Below are 12,484 nucleotides of genomic sequence, written 5' to 3' on the forward strand. Positions count from 1 at the left end.
ATTTGCTTGCAGACATTGAATTAATGCATATGAGAGAAAAGATATAATTTATTTATTTCCATTTTCTTGCCTCCATTCAAACAATGCCTCACCAAACTGGAAAAGAGAGGACAGAATTAAAATCTGAGTTATAACAAAGAAAGTGTCAAGCCTCATAAAGTAAGTTTAATTTTGTGAACCTAGGAGAATCACACCCATTACAGGGAGCTTTAGAAACACGACAAATTTGGAGAAGGCAGTTGTCACTTTTTTTAATGGTGCATTCCTAACACTGCAAATGAATAAATTTACTCAATTCCCAGGAACAATTCTAAAACAGTGAATTAAATTGATACTTTCACTAAAACTACATCGCACAAGACATTGCTTTCTTCTTCTTCATTATTTGTCATGATCACATATAATATATGATCACAGTAAATTCTAAATTATGTTATAATTTACTAAATCAGTAAATTAAGGAAATGTCAGTATAGTGAATCTTGATTTCAACAATACAATGAACAAAGCCTAACACTGTTTCTCTGGAATGGAGAAGATATATCATGACAGAAGAACCAGCACATATGTTCTCATGACCCCATGTTCATAATATCTGGACAGAAGCACAGGTTTGAGAGTGACAGGGGAGTTGGTATGCCCTGCAGGGGAACCAGTCCTGCCCCTACCTCAGACACTTACAAAAGCCATCCTTTTCTGCCATTTGCAGAAAAAATAGAGTAAGTGTAGAGATTTAAAATGACCATGATATAAAGGGTCTTCTGGAATTATGCAAAGCCTATTGTACACAACTATAAGCATTAGCTATTTTGTGATGCTTCAATCTGAAAATTTTGTAGACTGAATGCCAGATAATGTGTATTTATCTCACTCTTTCAATCTATTTGCTGAATAGGAACATTCATTTGGGCCAGGTGTGGTGGCTCACACCTGTAATCCCAGCACTTTGGGAGGCTGAGGCAGGCGGATCACCTGAGGTCAGAAGTTCGAGACCAGCCTGGCCAACATGGCGAAACCCCGTCTCTATTGAAAAGACAAAAATTAGCTGGGCATGGTGGTGGGCCCCTGTAATCCTAGCTACTCTGGAACCTGAGGCAGAAGAATCGCTTGAACCCAGGAGGCGGAGGTTGCAGTGAGCCGAGATCGGGCCATTACGACAGAGCAAGACTCTGTCTCAAAAAAAAAAAAAAAAAAAAAAGAACATTCTTTGTTTCTTTATCTAGCTTAGTGGATGCCAAACTTTATTCTTTCCTACACTTTTTAAAGTGTATATAGTTATAATAAGAATGAATCACTGTACTAATATATTATTCACCACATAAAAAACTGAAAATGAAATTTTTAATAACACACACACACACACACAAAAAAAAACCATAAACAGAAGTTCTAGTATTTTCTTCCTCCAATATCTTACTTCGAAGGTTATGGATTTGGATCTCCTAGGCTACAAATGACAGAATGAAGCTGGTTCTCGTTTCTTATCAGAAACAGGCATATTTTTTACTAGGACCTTGTCAGAATGTGTGTGTATATGAGCATGTAGATGCTTCTGTAGTCACCCACGTGAGAGTGTATAGGGGAGATCTGTATGCAGAAGCTATTAAAGAGATAATAGATTTTTCAGAATATTTTATTTGTCCATCTCCAGGTGCTTTTCCAATGTGAAGTCATATTGGTAAACTTACAAGGCTGAATGTTTCAGTTATTCATGTCCAGTTTTTCAGGGATGGCCTGGCCTCTAAAAAGCATGTTATTTCCACTAGATAAAATCAACAACCTAAGTTAAGCACTGAGTTAATTGCATCATTTGTCTCAGAGATGATTTCCTACTCTGAGGAGCCCACAGAAACCAGGATCTGCCATTTCTTTTTTTTTTTTTTTTTTTTTTTGAGACGGAGTCTTGCTCTTTCGCCCAGGCCAGCCTGCAGTTGGCGCTATCTCGGCTCACTGCAAGCTCCGCCTCCCAGGTTCAAGTGATTCTCCTGCCTCAGCCTCCCGAGTAGCTGGGACTACAGGCGCCCGCCACAGCGCCGGGCTAATTTTTTATATTTTTAGTAGAGACGGGGTTTCACCGTGTTAGCCAGGATGGTCTCGATCTCCTGACCTCGTGAATCCGCCCGCCTCGGCCTCCCGAAGTGCTGGGATTACAGGCGTGAGCCACCGTGCCCAGGCAGGATCTGCCATTTCTGAGCCATTTCTTTGCTTCTGTGCTGCATAAGGATGGCTCGAAAGTATTCTGCGGATAGTGACGGCTCTGATTCCTTTAACATCCTGTTCTATCTCGATTACAAGGAATGTGGGAAAAAGAGCCCTATGATTCATTTCGCTCTCTCAAATGCAGTACAACATGCAAGCCTACTTATTATCAGTCTGTATATCGCTGGATACACAGGAGGATGAACAGTTTTATATTTGATCTGGGCCTTGTTTTGAATAATTGCACGGTTGACATATGTACTATGGAGTCAGAGTTTAGGATTGAATTCTTTCTCTGTCATTTTACAAGCTGTGTGACCTTGAGCATTGAACTTATTTAAATTTTCAAAGCTTCACTTTGCCTTTTCTATAAAATGAGGAATGTTAATACTGCACAACCAACACCACAGGGTTATTACAATTACTAAACACGATAATTAATAAAATGCAGCTTCTGTAATGACCAGCACCATAGTTAATCTCAATAAATATTAGCTATTGCTATTAGCATAATTATACGAGCATAATCTTATCCAAAAACCTCGAGGCCAAATGTTTTCCTGAATTCAGTGTTTTTCGGATTTAAGAAAGGCAATACTGTACAGTGAATGCACGGCATATTACATAACACTCCCCGCAGCATCTGCAGCAGATCAGGTTTTGGTATTACATCAATGTTGAATTTTATGAATTTTGGAATTGTAAAAAAGAGGCTGCAGATCTGTAATGCTATCCATTTAAATTTTTACTCAAAATCGAAGCACGGTGGCAAATATCCACTTTCTTCTCTTTTGAATTTACTCATAACACCATTAAACTCTTTTTAAAACATTCTGCTACCTTTGTTTCCGGCGGCATTTCCATTGCTTGCCTGATAAGAATCACCTGGTTTGCTTATTAAAAACATTGTTTTCAAGGTCTATCTTAAGATTTGTAACTCAGCAGATGTGAAAGTGAGGTTCAAGATTTTGATTTTTAAGGCCAGGTGTGGCGGCTCACGCCTGTAATCCCAGCAATTTGGGAGACTGAGACGAGTGGATCACCTGAGGCCAGGAGCTCAAGACAAGCCTGGCCAACATGGCAAAATCCCATCTCTATTAAAAATACAAAGAATTAGCCAGGTGTGGTGGCGGGCACCTGTAATCCCAGCTACTCGGGAGGGTAGGAGAATCGCTTGAACCCGGGAGGCAGAGGCTGCAGTGAACTGAGATCGTGGCATTGCATTCCAGCCTGGGCTACAATAGTGAAACTCCATCTCAAAAATAAAAAATAAAAATAAAAATAAATAATGATTTTTAAATTGATACTCCTAGACAACCATTACCATCTGTTACATTTAGAAAACTTACCTTACCACACATCATGTTGGTGGCCCACCTGCCAGCCCCTTTTACACGGATTCTGGAGACTCAAGATGCATAGCTCCAGCTGGATTCCATCACAGGTACTAGACATTCCTTCTTTCTCTGCTCCTCTTTGGTACCACACTGTCTGGCCAGCGGGAGTGATTGCTCCTTTTTTTTTTTTTTTTTTAATCTGAAGTCTGTTTTGCCTGAGATTCTGGTTTGCTCCTCCAGGCTTAGGCTTTATTCCCTTCCTTACCCCGTTGTCACCAACAGGTTCTCTGTAGATCCTCTGTCCTTCTTTCTCCACTGGCCAGTCTCATGTCATCCTTCTCATGGAGAAACTTAAGAAATGTGAGGTCTCTCCAAGTCTATCACAATGGTTTCAAAGCTGATAGAAGGGATACACCTATAGGAAAATTTACTGTAGCTTTCATCAGGCTCTGAGGTTGAACTTGCCTGGTGAGGTTGCAGAGAAGAGGGAATGCTTATACACTGTTGGTGAGAGTGTAAATTATTTCAACCATTGTGGAAAGCAGTATGGCGATTCCTCAAAGAGCTAGAAACAGAATTACCATTTGACCCAGCAATCCCATTACTGGGTATATATCCAAAGGAATATAAATCATTCTTCCATAAAGACACATGCACACCAATGTTCATTGCAGCACTATTCACAATAGCAAAGAAATCAAATCAACCTAAATGCCCATCAATGACAGATTGGTTAAAGAAAATGTGGTACACATACACCACAAAATACTATGCAGTCATCAGGAAGAATGAGATCATGTCTTTTGCAGGAACATAAAACCAAATACCACATGTTCTCACTTATAAGTGGAAACTAAATGATGAGAACTTACGGACACAAAGAAGGGAAGAGACACTGGGGTCTACTTGAGGGTAGAAGGTGGGAGGAGGGAGAGGATGAGAAAAAATAACTACTAGATACTAGTGTTAGTATCCGGGTGATGAAATAATCTGTACAGCAACCCTCCATGACACAAGTTTACCTATGTAACAAACCTGTACATATATCCCTGAACCTAAATTAAAGTTAAAAGAGAAAGAACTTTCTCTCCTCCACCATTTCTCTGCTTCTCTAGCTAGCTCTCTATTATCACTATGAACCCATGAATTACCATTATTTTCCAATGAATTATAAGTCCTTATTGTCCTTAATTATATTTGTTTATTTTTAATGACAAGTATTTGTTTTGAATTCTTCAGCTTTAAATACATAATGACAATCACATCTTACATTTGTTGGTCATTCCACACTTTTAAATGTAATTATCCATAGCATTTCCATGTAATTATCTGATGTTATCCTCTACAAAAGATGTAAAATTCAATGGGATTAGTGTTTGGATTCAAGGAAGTGTCTCAGTACAATTTTGAGACTCTAAATTAGTAACAAATTTCTTAAGATTCAACATTGATTGCTTTTTGAGCAATCACAAGAAAGAGAGGCAAGGAAATAGCTTTACAGCCCACAACAGCGGAAGAACATTCAGCAACCTCTTTCCAAATATATTTATAGTTGCTATATTAGATTTTATAGAGTTCTGCATTGTTACAAATAAAAATAAATGTTTACATGTGTACCGAGTTAACACATCGCATTTGTATTGTTGCAGATTCTTATTTGTTTTAAAAATAAATAAGATTTTGGTATATAAAAATGAATGCAGATGATTTCTTTATTTCTTCATGAGAATCAGCAAAGTAGTTCTGAGGAATAAAGCAAGCCATGCTCTTTTCCTTAAATGTTTTGTATATTTCACCATTCAACTCTGGACCATCTTCATTTTGGAAAAAACAATTTTGCCGGGCGCGGTGGCTCACGCCTGTAATCCCAACACTTTGGGAGGCCGAGGCAGGTGGATCACGATGTCAGGAGATCGAGACCATCCTGGCTAACACGGTGAGACCCCGTCTCTACTAAAAATACAAAAAAAAATTAGCCGGGCGTGTTGGTGGGCGCCTGTAGTCCCAGCTACTGGGGAGGCTGAGGCAGGAGAATGGCGTGAACCCGGGAGGTGGAGGTTGCAGTGAGCCGAGGTCGCGCCACTGCACTCCATCCTGGGCGACAGAGCAAGACTCCGTCTCAAAAAAAAAAAAAAAAAAAAAAAAAAAAAAATTTGTTATTTGGGAGAAATATCAAATATATTTTATTCAGGTATATAGCATTTTAATGGAGTTCTCAAAATTTGATCATATTAGATTTAAACATTACCAATACCAAAATATTAATTCAAGACATTAAATAAATGATATGCATGTAACTGAAAGTGGATCATTATAACAAATTTTAAATAAAACCCACAAATTATAAGATTGTGAAAGTTATATAATAAATGTATATATATCAAAAATCATAAAAGCATGGACATAAATTTAAAAAGTAGAGAATAACTGGTCCATATCTCTATGTCTGCAATTCAGGTAAAATTTCTATGGTGGCCAAACCCAAGAAGAGCATGCCTCTCTCAGTCAGATTTAACGCAACTGGTGTGATTTAGAGATAAGAACTGAGTAATAAAGAAACTCCTGCTTTGGTAGTGTTTACACAATATTACTTATAGTCTATGCTGCTTTTAATCAGCTTTGAGTCTGCTTTGAGATTCATTGAAAGGAAGATTGTTAACAAACTGACAAGAAAACCCATCACAGTTAAATCACCCACCAGAGAAACTTAATTTCTTTCATGATCTGTACTTTCTACTTGCTCACAAAGATTCTTACTGCAATCATTACACCCTAAACATTCCCGGTGTCATAGGCTATAATATTGCAAACAATAGGATTATGACCTCTTTCAGCAGGTTTCTTGCTAGATTGAAGCAGGAAGAGGAGACGGATTATATGGAGAAAAGACCTTATTTGAAAACATTCATCTTCAGTAATTAGTAATTGAGGGAGGAAATACAATACATTAAAGTTAAGTTATCTTCTGCAAAAACCGATTTCAAAAGCTGATTGAATCTGACAGCTATCTCCCAAGATAAAACATCTACAAATGAAAAGTAAAATGTTAACAATTGTTCAGTCAGCCTCATATTAAAAAAGCAGAACCAAAAGGTTGTTTTCTTTAGAAAACAAATGTACGTGCTGTGTGTATGGGTCTGTGTCTTTGTGTGTGTGTGTTTATTTTCTAGCTAAAATAAAATTATTATTTCTTCAGATGCCAGGAGAATAGAAAAGTATCTGGACCCAGGTTATTGCTTATTTTCAGTGTTTTGGATAAACTTCCCTTTCTTATTATCAATGTTGCTTTTTTCAAAATGTATCGCCATACATCACAAATACCCCATATTTATTCCTCTTACCTTTTATTTGTTTGTTTTATAAATGCTTCCTCTGCACTTGGGGGAAGATGTCCAATTGAACCTGTTAAAAACTGAATGCCACATGTTTTAAAGTAGCTAACGATAGTCTCATTAAAAATAGTCTCTTCAAAATGTGAAAGTATAGGTGCTGAAAAAGATAAAACCACTAGCTGCTATATTTGCAATTTAAAAAAGGCAAATTCAAGATGTGTCAGATTTAACAAAGCTACTGCTGGGGGGCCAATTTCAGAGATAAAAGATAAAAGGCCAGCAATCCACTTTACCCCCAGCAGTTCAATGAAAGTTGTGTGATTCCTATTGCTTCATCAGGTAACTACAAAGTAGTTTCCTCCCAGTGAATTCTGTGTTTTTGTGGATTCCAAAATATCTGACTGTGGAATGAGCAAGGTTTGTTTGAGTATGATAAAGGATATCTAAAAACCCTTACGCTCAGTTCTGACACATAGCCATCGACAAACTAACACCCGAACTCAAACACTCATGTACCAAGCATAAGATACAGCACTAGGGAGTTTCCATCACTCACGTGAATTTGCCACTTTTTTGTCCACCCCCACCATCTGCCAATTTTTTCTTTCTCATTGCTCGTTTCAATTTACAAACTGATTATCATAGTGATTCAATATTTTTATTTCTGTTTGGAAATTTCTTTAAGATTTTGAGCCACATCAAAATGTACAAAACAACATAGTGCTTCTAATGATTTTTCTGGCAACCAAAGATTTATCTTTGCCAATCTCTTTAATTATTCAATTGTCAAAGCCAGGTGTGTATATGACTTGCTTAGTTAACTTTTTATCTTCTAGGGAAGAGTCTGGAATCCTTACCAAGATATTCATTAAAATTGTGGACTGGAATGCACTCCTGTTCCTTTTGATAAAATGAGTTCTGTGTTCAAATAGCAGATGTAATGTCCAAAGATTGCATCATTGGAGCTAGTCTAGGAGACGGATAGAAAAGTTGTAAACAGGTCTGTGAACTGCTTTGGTGGACACAGATTTACTTTGAAGATTTCACTGAATCATTTCGACTTGTAAGCCACTCATGGCACAAAAAAAGCAAGTTTACCGGGCAAACCTTAACCAGACACTAGCTACAATGGAGGAACCTCAGCAAATTTTGATGTGCAGTTCAGATAATTCCCTTGAAAGTTCTGATAATTGCCTAAAGCTTATTTAAGTCTATGGAAAGACTTTACCCTCTTCTTCACTCCATCTCATCTTTTCTTCTTTCTTCCATAATCCTCCCCACCCCTACTCTGATCTTTTTGTTATTCTCCAGATCACCCTACTTTAAATCTTTCTGTTTTATCCTGAATTTCCACCTCACTTTTGAAGAGACCCTTCCATGCTGGCAAATTCCTGAAGTCAGAATGTAGTAAGTTTCCTTGCCATGCTGTTTTCTTACGCATCTAGTGTTTTCAAGGGTCAAAAAAAATTTTTTTCTCGGCTCTTTGGAAAGCCAAGAAATGAAAAGGTGTGAGTCAGAGCACGTACCTTCCAAATGTTGCTATGAAAAGAAAAAATATATTGTCTGAGCAATGGAAACATTCACAACTACCTGTAAATCTAATACATTTGTCTTGCCACTGTTTCAAAATGTCAAATGTGTAACTGTGAAGACTGTTCAGTATTCACATTCATATAATTCACATTTGAATACAATATTCCTCACATTTAACTTTCTGAAATGTCTTACAATTGGTTGGGGGGAAGGGCACTGCCCTTTGATCTTTATGTTCAAAAACAGTCACCAAGACCTTGGAAAACAGCAGATAAGAGTCTTACCCTTCTGATAAAAGAAAACACATTTTAATCAGACTCAGTAACTCTCTCGTGAAGAATTAGCAAATCTTTGTGGACTTAAGCAAAGTTCCTGGGCTTTGAGTTCAGATAGTGCGGTCTATCAGCAAATAGCTTACTGTTAAACCTGTAAGGGCAGTTACATGTAATATCATTCATTCATTCAATCAAAAAACAGTGATTGAGTATCAACTGAACACAAATCAAACCCTCTCTCAAAAAACTTTTAATTCCACAATGGAGACAGGCATTTTCAGAACTATTATAATGCAAAATAGAAAATGGCACATATCCAAAGGCATACAGGTTGAGAGCACGGTCATGCGGAGGAGAAAAATCACATCTAGTAGGAGGAAGACTTCTCAGAAGAGCCAACGTTGAAGTGGGATTTAAAATGAATAGGTGAGATTTAAACATCTAAAAATGAGGCGGAATCATATTGTAAAGTAAGTAACTAGCTTTAATTGGAGAGCATAACACATACTAGGAATCAACTGATTTAGTTTAATTGGTACACAGAGTAATGGAGAGGAGTGAAAGATAATACTGAGTGTGAATACATTGGGATGTATCCCTGAGGCTGGGGGTGGGAGAGCCACAAAGTCGGGCTGGAGAGTTTGAATGGATTCAGCAGGCTGTATGGAACCATCAAAAGCTAATGACAGTCTGTTAATTTTTAATGAATTTTCAAGCAACGGGGTAAGAATTGTCTTTTCAACAAATGGTGCTGAGACATTTAGATGTCTATATGCAAAAAGATGAAATCACACATTTATCTCACTCCATATAAAAAAATTAGTTCAAGATAGCTGAATCTATATGTAAAGCTTAAAAATATAAAGCTTCTAGAAAAAAAAAACTGAAGAAAATTTTCATGTCCTTGAGTTAGGCAAAGAATTTTTAAATAGAACACAAAATACATAATAGCAAATTTTTATTAGTAAGTTGGACAGAATCAAAATTTAACTTCAAAAATACCAGTAGAGAAATGAAAAGACAACACAGGGACATTGAGAAAATATTTGGAAATAATAAATCCAATAAAAGACCATATCCTGAATAAATAATGTGTTCTTACAACTCAATAACAATAAGACAACCCATTTTTTAAAATGAGGAGAAAAGATTTGAGTAGAAATTTCATATAATAATGGCTAACACGAAAAAATTAAATGTAGCCTGGGCAAGATGGCTGAATAGGAACAGCTCCGGTCTGCGGCTCCCAGCGAGACCAACGCAGAAGGCAGGTGATTTCTGCATTTCCAACTGAGGCACCCAGTTCATCTCACTGGGACTGATTAGAAAGCAGGTGCAGCCCACAGAAGGCAAGCAGAAGCAGGGTGGGGCATCACCTCACCAGAAAGCACAAGGGGTCGGGAACTCCCTCCCCTAGCCAACGGAAGTTGTGAGGGACCGTGACATGAGGGACAGTGCTATTTGGCCCAGATACTATGCTTTTCACACAGTCTTCACAACCCACAGACCAGGAGATTCCCTCGGGTACCTACACCACAAGGGCCCTGAGTTTCAAGCACAAAATTGGGCTGCTGTTTAGGCAGACACTGAGCTAGCTGGAGGAGTTTTTTTTCATACCCCAGTGTCACCTGGAACCCTAGCGAGACAGAACTATTCACTCCCCTGGAATGGGGGCTGAAGCCAGGGAACCAAGTGGTCTTGGTCAGTGGATCCCACCCCCACAGAGCCCAGCAAGCTAAGGTCCACTGGCTTGAAATTCTTGCTTCCAGCACAGCAGTCTGAAGTCGACCTGGTAGGCCCAAGCTTGGTGCAGGGAAGGGCATCCACCATTACTGAGGTTTGGGTAGGTGGTTTTCCCCTCACAGTGTAAACAAAGCGTCTGGGAAATTCAGACTGGGTAAAGCCCATGCAGCACCACAAAGACACTGTAGCCAGACTGCTTCTCTAGATTCCTCCTCTCTGGGCAGGGCATCTCTGAAAGAAAGGCAGCAGCCCCAGTCAGGGTCTTATAGATAAAACTCCCATCGCCCTGGGACAAAGCACCTGGGGGAAGGGGCGGCTGTGGCACAGCTTCAGCTGACTTAAACGTTCCTCCCTGCCGGCTCTGAAGAGAGCAGCAGGATCTCCCAGCACAGTGCTCAAGTTCTTCTAAGGGACAGACTGCCTCTTCAAGTGGGTCCCTGACCCATGTGCCTCCTGACTGGGAGATATCTCCCAGCAGGGGTCAGCAGGCACCTCATACAGGAGAGCTCCAGCTGGAATCTGGCAGGTGCTCCTCTGGAACAAAGCTTCCAGAGGAAGGAGCAGGCAGCAATCTTTGCTGTTCTGCAGCCTCCACTGGTGATATCCAGGCAAACAGGGTCTGGAGTGGACCCCCAGCAAACTCCAGCAGACCTGCAGAAGAGGGGTCTGACTGTTAGAAGGAAAACTAACAAACAGAAAGCAGTAGCATCAACATCAACAAAAAGGATAACCATGCAAAAACTCCATCCAAAGGTCACAAACAACAAAGACCAAAGATAGAAAAATCCACGAAGATGAGGAAAAACCAGTGCAAAAAGGCTGAAAAGTTCCAAAAACTAGAAAACCTCTTCTCCAAAGGATCACAACTCCTCTCCAGCAAGGGAACAAAACAAGACAGAGAATGAGTTTGACGAATTGACAGAAGTAGGCTTCAGAAGGTGGTAATAACAAACTCCTCTGAGCTAAAGGAGCATGTTGTAGCCCAACGCAAGGAAGCTAAGAATCTTGATAAAATGTTAGAGGAATTGCTAACTAGAACAACCAGTTTAGAGAAGAAGATAAATGACCTAATGGAGCTGAAAAACACAGCACAAGAACTTCATGAAGCATATACAAGTATCAATAGCCAAACTGACCAGGCAGAAGAAAGGATATCAGAGATTGAAGATCAACTTAATGAAATAAAGTGTGAAGACAACATTAGAGAAAAAACAGTGAAAAGGAATGAATAAAGTCTCCAAGAAATATGGGACTATGTGAAAAGACCAAGCCTGCATTTGATTGGTATACCTGAAAGTGATGGGGAGAATGGAACCAAGTTGGAAAACACTCTTCAGGATATTATCCAGGAGAACTTCCCCAAGGTAGCAAGACAGGCCAACATTCAAATTCAGGAAATATAGAGAACACCACAAAGATACTCCTCGAGAAGAGCAACCCCAAGACAGATAATCATCAGATTCACCAAGGTTGAAATGAGGAAAAATATTTTAAGTGCAGCCAGAGAGAAAGGTCGGGTTACCCACAAAGGGAAGCCCATCAGACTAACAGCAGATCTATCTGTAGAAACCCTACAAGCCAGAAGAGAGTGGGGAACAATATTCAACATTCTTAAAGAAAGAATTTTCAACCCAGAATTTCGTATCCAGCCAAACTTCATAAGTGAAGGAGAAGGAAAATCCTTTACACACAAGCAAATGCTGAAAGATTTTGTCACTACTACAAGAACTTACAAGAACTCCTTACAAGAACTTACAAGAACTCCTGAAGGAAGCACTAAACATGGGAAGGAACAACCAGTACCAGCCACTGCAAAAACATACCAAATTGTAAAGACCGTCAACACTATGAAGAAACTGCATCAACTAATGAGCAAAATACCTAGCTAGTGTCATAATGACAGGATCAAATCCACACATGACAATATTAACCTTAAATGTAAACAAGCTAAATGTCCCAATTAAAAGGCGTAGACTGGAAAACTGGATAAAGAGTCAAGACCCACCAGTGTGCTGTATTCAGGAGAACCATCTCACATGCAAAGACGCACATAGGCTCAAAATAT

Source organism: Pongo pygmaeus, chromosome 8 (assembly GCF_028885625.2).
Source record: "Pongo pygmaeus isolate AG05252 chromosome 8, NHGRI_mPonPyg2-v2.0_pri, whole genome shotgun sequence".
In the NCBI taxonomy this organism is placed as follows: Eukaryota; Metazoa; Chordata; class Mammalia; order Primates; family Hominidae; genus Pongo; species Pongo pygmaeus.